The following is an 11,081-nucleotide window of genomic DNA, read 5'->3' as shown; positions in this document are numbered from 1 at the left end:
AATGTATATACACATCAACGTTCGTTTCACTGTATGTTTTGACTTAATTTGTTTGAAAATGAATCGTGACGCATGGGAAAAGTTATAGCAGACGAATAATACAAAAATTTTCAATAGACGTTAAAATACTGTTAATTTTATGAATTATTTTATGAATTACTTCAAAACTGTTTGGCACTGAGAAGATTTATTTATTATTTAGTTATTGACAACTCATGGAAAAATGAACCTAATTCAGATTTATGCGCCAACTGCTGACAAAAATGAGGAAGAAATAGAAAACTGTTATAGCGAACTTCAAAAAACATTACAGTTCACAGCATCTAGAGACATAACAGTGATCATGGGTGATTTCAATGCAAAAATTGGCGAAGGAAAATGCTACCCTAATGTAGGGCCATATGGACTTGGCGAACGAAATGATAGAGGGGATCGCCTAATAGAATTTTGCCAGGAGAATAATGTTATAGTCGCAAATACATTCTTTAAATTACCTAATCGACGCCTTTATACATGGAAATCGCCAGCTGACAAAGACAACAAAATCGTCAGAAATCAAATTGACTACATCCTAATAAAGCACAGATATCGAAACTCAATTCAGGCAGTAAAGGCATATCCAGGAGCAGACGTATCTTCTGATCACAGTCTTCTTATTGCTAGGTTTCAACTTCAACTAAAAAAGACGCAAAAAAGCCACAACAACAATAAACTTAACATACAGAAACTTAAGTCAGAAGAAACAAAAGAAAATTTGAAACATGAAATCAACACAAATCTAGATAGAAACCCAGGAAATAATTGCAACGTAGAACAGCAGTGGCAATTCTTCAAAACCTCGATATTAGAGCCAAGTAAGAAAGTACTTACAACAACCAAATGTAAGAAAGAAGAATGGATGACGGACGGAATTCTAGAGTTGATGAATGAAAGAAGAAAAAACAAAACAAATAAGACCCGCTATAAACAGCTTCAAAACCAAATAAGAAGAAAAATTAGGGAGACTAAAGAAACCTACTTCTCTGAAAAATGTAAAGAAATAGAAGAAATTCAAAACAGATATGACAACTTCAACCTACATAAAAAAAGTCAAAGAACTAGCCGGAATAGGAAATAGAAGAACCTCAAATATATTGCTCGACAAAAACGGAAATATTATAATGGAGACAGAACGAAAACTACGACGATGGAAAGAGTACATCGAGGAACTATTTCATGACCAGAGAGAAGCTAGTACATCCGTAGATAGCCAAACCGGAGACGTAGGCCCAGAGATAACCAAATCAGAGGTTGGTCAGGCAATAAACTCTATGAAAACTAATAAATCTGCTGGTCCAGATGAATTACCTATCGAGCTGATAAAGTTGGTCAACGAGAAAAACTTGGACATAATAGTAGACTTGTTCAACGCTATCTATACTACGGAAATCATCCCTAGAGAAATGTTGACATCAGCATTTGTGTGTTTGCCAAAAAAAATGAATACCAAAGAATGCAGTGACTACCGAACCATAAGCTTAATGTCACATACCTTGAAAATTCTGCTGAAAATTATCCACGCCAGAATACACTCTAAACTGGAGCTGGATATTAGCGACACTCAATATGGCTTCCGCAATGGTATGGGCACCAGAGAGGCATTATTCTCCTTCAACGTGCTGACACAGAGATGTTTGGATGTTAACCGTTCTCTTTACATTTGTTTTATAGACTACAATAAAGCCTTTGATAAAGTAAAACATGACCTACTCATGGAAATTCTAAAAACTAAAAACCTAGATGAAAGAGATTTAAGACTAATAACACATCTCTATTACAATCAGCGAGCAATAGTAAGAATAGAAAAAGAAACATCTGAAGAAATGGAAAAAAAGAGAGGAGTCAGGCAAGGCTGCATACTATCACCTCTATTATTTAACGCCTATTCTGAAGAGGTAATGCGGGAAACTCTGGAAAATGAAACAGTCGGCATAAGAGTAAATGGAGTCTTAGTTAATAACATCAGATATGCAGATGATACAGTAATAATAGCCGATAGTTTACAAGACCTGCAAATACTCATGAGTAAAATAGTAAGGTGTAGTAGGGAGTACGGACTCTCTCTCAATATCAAAAAGACCGAAGTTTATGAAAATTAGTAAAAACAACCATAATACTAACGAAATCTTGATAGTAGAGGGCCAGCAGATCGAAAGAGTAAAAAAGTACACTTACCTAGGAACACTTATAACTGAAAATAATGACTACTCTGCAGAAATCAAAGTGAGAATCGAGAAAGCACGTTCTAATTTAATGAAAATGAAAAAGGTCCTATGTAGCAAAGATTTAACATTAGCTCTTAAAGTACGCCTAACAAAATGTTACGTATATAGTGTACTATACTATGGACTGGAATCATGGACGTTAAATGTAGAGACAATGAGACGACTTAACGCCTTTGAAATGTGGACCTATAGAAGAATTATGAGGGTTTCCTGGGTAGATAGAGTTACGAACAATGAAGTACTGAGAAGAATAGGTAAAGAGAAGGAAGTTGAACTTACAATTAAAGAAAGAAAACTACAGTATCTCGGACATGTGATGCGGGGCGAGAAGTATGGCATCCTGCGACTCATAATGCAGGGAAAGATAGATGGCAGAAGAAGCATCGACAGAAGACGAATTTCATGGCTGAAGAACCTCAGAGAATGGTTTGGATGCAGCTCAAAACAACTATTTAGAGCTACTGCCTCAAAAATTAAAATAGCTATGATGATTGCCAACCTCCGTAGCGGAGATGGCACCTGAAGAAGAAGACCTTCGTGACTAGATAAAATACCAAGATGCATATGGTCATATGGTTGAACTCGTATTTAAGTGAGGATTCAAATATTAATAAAATATACAGAGCGTTGTATGTGCCAATTCCTATAAACATTACATATAGAATCTAACGACATTCCACCTCACCACACATTATTATGACGTCATATAACCATTTTGTTTTAGTTGTGGATTCTAAACAAACTGAATTAGCTATGCTATTGTCACTGTAACTCAGTCAAACTATCGGAAACATATAATAATAGACTAACGGCCGGTTTCACAAAGTAAAGTTAACTTGTGGTTAAGAGATAACCAGAGGTTATCCCAAAATATGCGTTCTAGTTTCAGGTCAACGGCGAAGTATGGTTAACTCACAGAATTTTTAACCAGAGGTTGGAGTGGGTTACCCTCATGGGTATACCCAGAAGGGTAACAATTATGAAACTGAAACGCATATTTTGGGGTAATTTTGAGGTTATCTCTTAACCACAAGTTAACTTTACTTTGTGAAACCGGCCTTAATTAGTTTCTTAATGTTGTTCTGAAGCTATTTCCTTGTGGCATTTTTATAATTAAGTATATATTAAAATATAATAAATAAACGTTAATAAATTCATTTTTTAGTAAAATTGTGGCTTATTTCCCATAGAATATACTTAATAATAATTAGTTTCTGTTTACTCTATTTTACACTAATACTAAATTTACAATCAAGATGCAGTAGAAATATACAAACGTTAAATGCTACTAGGAGCACTACCTAATAATCATAATTTACAATGTATAAACTTTGGAAATCATTATTTGGGATTTACAATGTATAGAAATTGTAAACTATGATTCGGGAGTGCTCCTAGTAGCATTTAACGTGTCTTGGTTTGTTTATTTCTACTGCAATAAATAAATTCACAAGAGTGAACTAAGTGGGGGCTGACATGGGCAATATGAGACACTGCTATATACTGCTACTATAATAATTCGTATTTCCAGCAGTTTATCTTAAACCTTTTTGGGATATTTTATTTCAAATAATTTTGTCAATACTTTTTAGAAATATGTACTTATCTAAAGAAAAACAGATTAGAGAAGAAGTTAAAGAAAAGAAAATAAATAATACGATAGTACCTACCATTAGAGATTAAATGAACTCTGTAGAAATCTCAGGCGATTCAGTAGTTTTAGAATCAAGAAATACACCAGTCTTGTAATTAAGATTGCAAAGTACTTGCGACAGCGACTTGATGTCAGAATAATGTGATATGTTATAACAAGTATACACTCAAAATAACGAGGAAATCATTGCTCCTGTATGAAAAAAAAATAAAGATTTTATGTGTTTTTATTGTCAACTTTTATTTCAAAATGTCAACTGTCAAAATGTTCAATGTGTTTAAAAGGTAATAATAATAAATATTTTTGAAAAATTTAAACAGAATGAAAAATTGCATTATTACCGAGGGCCGAAAGTCTCTTAGAATAACCAAAAAGTTTCTTTTGAATAAGATATTTGAAATTAAAAGTCACACTAAATTTTCTCTTTTTTTTTCACCCCTGTAACTTATTAAAATAAACATTATAAAACTTTTTAGGGACTTTCGGCCCTCGGTAATAACGTAATCTTTCATTCTGCGTTTAAAATTTTCAAAGATACTTATTACTTTTCTCTGGTTTTGAAAAAAATTAAAACAAAAATAAAATAAAAATTTCAATTTTATTCAGTTGGAGTCTCATCGGAGAGAACGTAGGCCTGCTACTCCATACTCCAATTGACCAACATCGAGAGTTCGTCCCCCACACCGCAACTGACGTGAATGGACTAGGTGACTAGCGTCATCTGGCAATTGAAAGATGAAGTAGTTTTCAATCCTAATAACAATATTAAAAATATTAAAATATTACTAAAAGATTTTTAAAATTGAAAACTTATTGGTCCATTTTCTTGGTAACACCTCCATGGCTTCTAAAATTTGCAAGTCAGATGGATGCTGAAGCGAAGAAGACAAGAGGGAATTCAAAAACTTGTTCTATATGAACTAATTCACGACCCGGTCTGTTCAGCTGGTAAATTCCAACAGAAAATGGACCTAGTTACTCAAAGCAGTAACGACCAATATAAAAATAAAATATAAATTCCATTTTTATTCAGTTGCAATGCGAAGGCAAAACAATCTTATTTTTCAATTAGAATACGGTATTCTATTCTAATTGAAAAATAAGATTGTTTTGCCTTCGCATTGCAACTGAATAAAAATGGAATTTTTATTTTATTTTTATATTGGTCGTTACTTCTAATAATTGAGTAACTAGGTCCATTTTCTGTTGAAATTTACCAACTGAACAGACGGGGTCGTGAATTGTAAGTTTTTGAATTCCCTCTTGTCTTCTTTGCTTCAGCATTCATCTGGCTTGCAAATTTTAGAAGCCATGGAGGTGTTACCAAGAAAATGGACCAATAAGTTTTCAATTTAAAAATCTTTTAGTAATATTTTTAAATATTATTAATATTGCTATTAGGATTGAAAACTACTTCATCTAACATTTAAACACATTGAATATGTTGACAGGTGACATTTTACGCCTATGCTCTTAATATGCAACAGTTATAAATCCCTAGCAACAAAAAATTACTTCAAAATCTACTACGGTGTTCCGAAAAAACCAAATACTCCGGTCAATTTACACATCCGAGGTTACAAACATATGTAATTTGCAGCAAACATATAATGCCGAAGAATCACTCCAAAATATATGTGAAACCTTTAACAGCATCAGAGAAGAACATCTAATAGAAAAGAAAGAGATGAGAAAACGTTGGATGAACGACAATATACTACAACTTATGGAAGAAAGAAGAAAATCAAAAAACAACAAAATAATCTACAACACGATTCAGAGACAAATAAGAACTGAAATAAGAAAGGCCAAAGAAAATTGGTTAAAATCACAGTGTGAAGAGATAACAAAAACATGATACGTTTAACATGCATAAAAAGGTGAAACAAGCAGCTAGTCTTCAGAAATCAAACACGGCTAGCAAATTGCGAGACCAACAGGGGAATATCATCACAGACAGAAATCAAGAAATCTGCATATGGACAAAATACATACAGGAACTCTTTGATGATACTAGATCCGGACAACCTCCATCCTACATATGTGATGACCACTTACCAATCACATCAGATGAAGTGGAAACAGCAATATCACAACTAAAAGATGGCAAAGCTCCTGGACCTGACAATGCATATGCTGAACTCATAAAATTATTTAACACCGACCGCGACGGTACTCAACGCCTAACCAAAATATTTAACGACATAAGCGGAGTAATACCAAAAACATGGTTGAAGTCGACGTTTGTTGCTTTACCAAAGAAAACAAAGTCCGTATCCTGCAGTGATTTCCGAACCATCAGCTTAATGAGCCATATTTTAAAACTATTTCTAAAAATTATACAACAAAGGATATATAAACTGCGAAGAAAAAATCGGCCGAACACAATTTGGTTTTCGAAATGCAGTGGGTACAAGAGAGGCTCTATTTAATATACAAGTGCTATTTCAACGATGTAGAGACGTAAATTGCGATATTTATGCATGTTTCATTGATTACCATAAAGCGTTCGATACAGTAAAGTACGACAAGCTGATGGAGATATTAACCAACATTGGAATTAACACCTGTGATTTAAGGATTATCAGCAATCTGTACTGGAATCAAACATACTCTATCCGGACAGAGGCAGGAGAATCCGACGATATCAAAATCAAACGTGGGGTCCGTCAGGGATGTATACTATCCCCACTGCTGTTTAACATCTACTCTGAGGAAATCGTTCAAGAAGCAGTGGATGATATTGAAGCCGGAATTCGAATTAACGGAGAATGTATCAATACCATAAGATACGCAGACGACACTGTGGTATTCGCTGACAGTTCTGAAGCCCTACAGGAGTTAATGAACAGATCGCAGAAGTCAGTCAGAGATACGGACTTTCACTAAACACTAAGAAAACAAAATGTATGATTATCTCTAAGAACAAACAGCAATTTGGACGAATCAGTGTGAATGGTCAACAAATAGAAAGAGTAAAAACATATACCTACCTGGGTACGAACGTCAATGAAAATTGGGACCATTCTATAGAAATCAAATGTAGGATCGAGAAAGCAAGATCTGCATTTTAAAAAATGACAAAGTTGTTCAAATGTCATGATTTGTCGATACCCATAAAAGTCAGATTACTACGATGTTATATATTTCCCATACTGTTGTACGGAGTTGAGTCGTGGACTCTCACAGACGCCACCTGCAAGAAAATTGAGGCTTTTGAGATGTGGCTTTATCGTCGAATCCTGAAGATATCTTATACCGACCACATTACTAATGAGGGTGTTTTGCTGAGAATGCAAAAAGAGAAAGAGCTGTTAATCAAAATAAAATCAGCCAAAATCGAATATCTCGGTCACATCATGAGGAACAGTGAAAGATATGGACTACTGCAACTGGCCTTACAGGGAAAAGTAGAGGGAAAGCGAAGACCAGGAAGGCGAAGGATTTCGTGGCTGAAAAATCTACGTACGTGGTTCAACACGACCACTACAAATATTTTCAGAGCAACAGTGTGCAAAGTACAGATTGCCATGATGGTCGCCAACATCCTAAACGGATAGGCACTACAAGAAGAAGAAGAGGTTACAAAAATTCGCAGCCTGCTGAAAATGTGCAAGATTGTTCAGAATACCATCATATCATAAATGAAATCTAAAAAGTCTTCATCGATCCCCGGGTCTTCTTTGATTTCAGCATTCAATTGGTTTTTAAATAATAGAAATCACGAAGGCGTTACCAGAAACTTGGTCTCAATAAAAGTTTTATGTTTAATTTTATTAAAATAAAACTTTGAATTGTTTTATGCAGATGTCGCCAGGGCATCCATATCATGTTATTTTGTTGTAATTCGATACTATGAGTCGGATTTGTTTCAGTTCGTCCAGAGATAGTCATATATACACTCTCTAAAGAAAGCTAAGGAGCTTTGAAATCGGTAAGAGTATTTGTGACGCTCTCTGAACGAACTGAAATATAAGATGTCTCTTGATTTCGCTTTACAGCGAAATTATTTTTAATCCAGATAGTTTAAATATAAATACTACTACAAATTTTAATTTCATTAATTGTTCACATATAACAATAAATATGTATAAAGAAAATGCTAGCAACGTATCTACTTAGACTACGTAATAGACAAAATGTTAAGTAACGTGATGTTTTTATTAATTGTTCGGCTAGTAAATAAAAAATATTTTAATTTAATTTGATTATATTTATCAACAAACGAACGAAGTATTATATTAACTACTTGCTGTTGTTTTGTTAAGGCCATACCTGTAGTTCCCAAATTACCTATTATATTTATTTCTTGTTCACTTCAAAGCTACTTTTTATACTTTTTCAATATGTACACAGAAATTTTTAACGACTGTCACTTTTCTAACAGCCAGTTTACTTTCTCTTGTTTTGTTAAGGACATAGGTAGGTACCTAGAATTCTCAAATTACCTATTATATTTTTTTCCTGTTCACTTGAAAGCTACTTTTTTTATACTTTTTCGTTTAATACGGAAGTTTATTAAATGACTAAAATGTTTTGTTAAGTTTTGTTTGTCTCAATTTTTAGTGTAAATATAGTAAATATCAAATCAGGTGTAAAAGTAACTATCATAGACCAAATTAACTATTTTGTAAGTTATCCATTGTATTGGTGCAAACACCGGCACAACAACGGTGTTCCTCAGTTTCAAGGTTACCAATTTCTGTACATCGTTTTAATATCTGATAGAGTTGATAAAGCTACAAAAATGCTGCACACGCTCTATAAAGTGTCAAAAACAATTGGTCTTAAAATTAACACCTCAAAGACAAAATTTATGACCAACCTTGTAGTCAGCGATAAAATTCAGATTGAAAGTCATAGCATCGACCAAGTAATAGCTTACAAATATCTAGGGCATCAGATTCGCTTAGGCCGAGATAACCAGACAACTGAAATACAAAGAAGGATAGGTCTCACATGGGCTGCCTTCGGTAGATTAAATAACATTTTCAAGTCTAATATTCCAGTTTGTTTAAAAAGAAAGGTTTTTGACCAGTGTGTTTTGCCGGTTCTTACATATGGTGCAGAAACACTAACTCTAACAAAAAGAACAATAAATAAAATAAGAGTTACACAACGCGCTATGGAAAGATCAATGTTAGGTATTACCATCAGAGATAAAGTACCAAACCTAGAAATAAGAAGAAGAACAGGAGTCACGGAGGCAGTTGAAAGAATAGCCATGGCTAAATGGGCTTGGGCAGGACATGTTGCCAGACTGACGGATGACAGATGGACCAAAAAGATTCTGGAATGGCGACCAAGGCAGGAGGCATATCGAAGCAGAGGACGACCACCGACTAGATGGACGGATGATATCAAGCGCATCACCACAAATTGGATGCAAGAAGCTCAAGATAGAAATAGGTGGAAATTTTTACGGGAGGCCTACGTTCAGTAGTGGACAAATATAGCCTAGTTGATGATGATGAATTTCTGTACCGGCCTCATCACATAGCTTTCGCATCTGTGTATTATTAACATATTATAATTAACATCATTACATGCTCGTTAAATAATGTACTATTATTTTGTGTTTTTGAGCATGAAAATCGGCATTTTTAGTTTCTTCTTCTTCTTCGTCTTTCTTGTATGTAGACTTTAAAGCATGTTTCTTCTTCAATATTAGCCTCCTAAATTGTTTAAATTATCGCACGATCTTTTTTTGGTCTGTCAATACTTATACGTCCATTTGGTGACTTATCTCGTGCCATTCGCACTATCCTATCCTCTGCCATTCTACTAATGTGTTCGTTTCATTCCTGTTTCCGTTTTGTCACCCATCCATTTATGTCTTCTACATTGCATGATCTTCTTATGTTTTCGCTTCTCTCCCTATCCAACAGACTTTTCCCTGATATTCGTCGAAGTATTTTCATCTCTGTTGTTTCTAGTAGTCGTCTCGTTTTAGGTGTGTCAGGTCTTGTCTCCGCCGTGTATGTCAATATAGGTCTAATTGCTGCTTTATAGATTCTTGCTTTTGTGTCTTGTCTTAGGTTTTTGTTCTTCCAGATTGTGTTATTAAGAGATCCCGCCGCTTGTCTTGCTTTTAAGCTTTGTTGTCGTACTTCTTCTTCAACATCTGTATAACTAGCTATATCTATTCGCAGATATCTAAACCTTCCTTCCTGCTTTATTTTCAGATCAATTTCGATTTTACATCGTAATGGGTATTTAGATATTGTCATACACATTTGGTATTTTCTACTGATATTATCATATTGTATTTCTTGGCTGTTAGTTGTATTGAAGATGTGTGTTAGTTAATCTTTGGAAATCGTCTTCTGTCTCGGCGATTAAGTCGCGTTTACACGATGGCAATTGGCGAGACAATTGTCAGAAGACAACTGACTGGCATGAAATTATTGTCTTCGTGTAAACACTTCAGGCCAATTGCCTTGCCAACTGCCCTCACAATTGGCCCAAAATTCAGTTGTCTCCGGGAGTAGACTGAATGTAATATCATTAGGACAATCTGTATAGAATAATATGTTTTAAGTTAATTTTAAATAACCTTATAAGATATGTATTAGTGAAGTGACATTGAACTCAGGTGAATCCATAAGACGTGTTGTTTTGAGTTAAGAATAAAATATAAAATAGACGACAAAACACGAGAGAAGGAATTATATTATTGTACGTAGAATTGCGACATGGTTTGGCTGATATAATGTTATTGTTTATAATACACTTCGAAGACTTGTAAGTAAAGTATGTTGTAGCAGCTGAAGTAGTAATTATTTAAATAAGGACTATAAGGGTTAATTGTATACCAACCCTTCAACTTTCCTTACACAATGAGCTGCGCCCAGTGAGCCCCCCACCACTCGAAATCTCAATTGTCGCGACAATTGGCGCCGTGTGAACGGTGTAGGCCAGTGATAGTGCTGTATTGTTTTTTGCCAGTTCCCTCTAGATGACGAGCAGTCGGTCATGTTTCAGCTGTCTACTGCCATGGCAATAGTTGGCCCCGTGTTAACATCTTCTCTTTCAACTGGACTGGCCTCCGACAATCCGCAACCACGTGATGACAATTGTCCAATGACAATTGTCTCGCCAATTGCCATCGTGTAAACGCGACTTTAATGCGGCGTCGTCTGCATAACATAATATTTGGATTT

Source organism: Diabrotica virgifera, chromosome 9 (assembly GCF_917563875.1).
Source record: "Diabrotica virgifera virgifera chromosome 9, PGI_DIABVI_V3a".
NCBI lineage: Eukaryota > Metazoa > Arthropoda > Insecta > Coleoptera > Chrysomelidae > Diabrotica > Diabrotica virgifera.
This window is presented reverse-complemented; position numbering follows the sequence as displayed.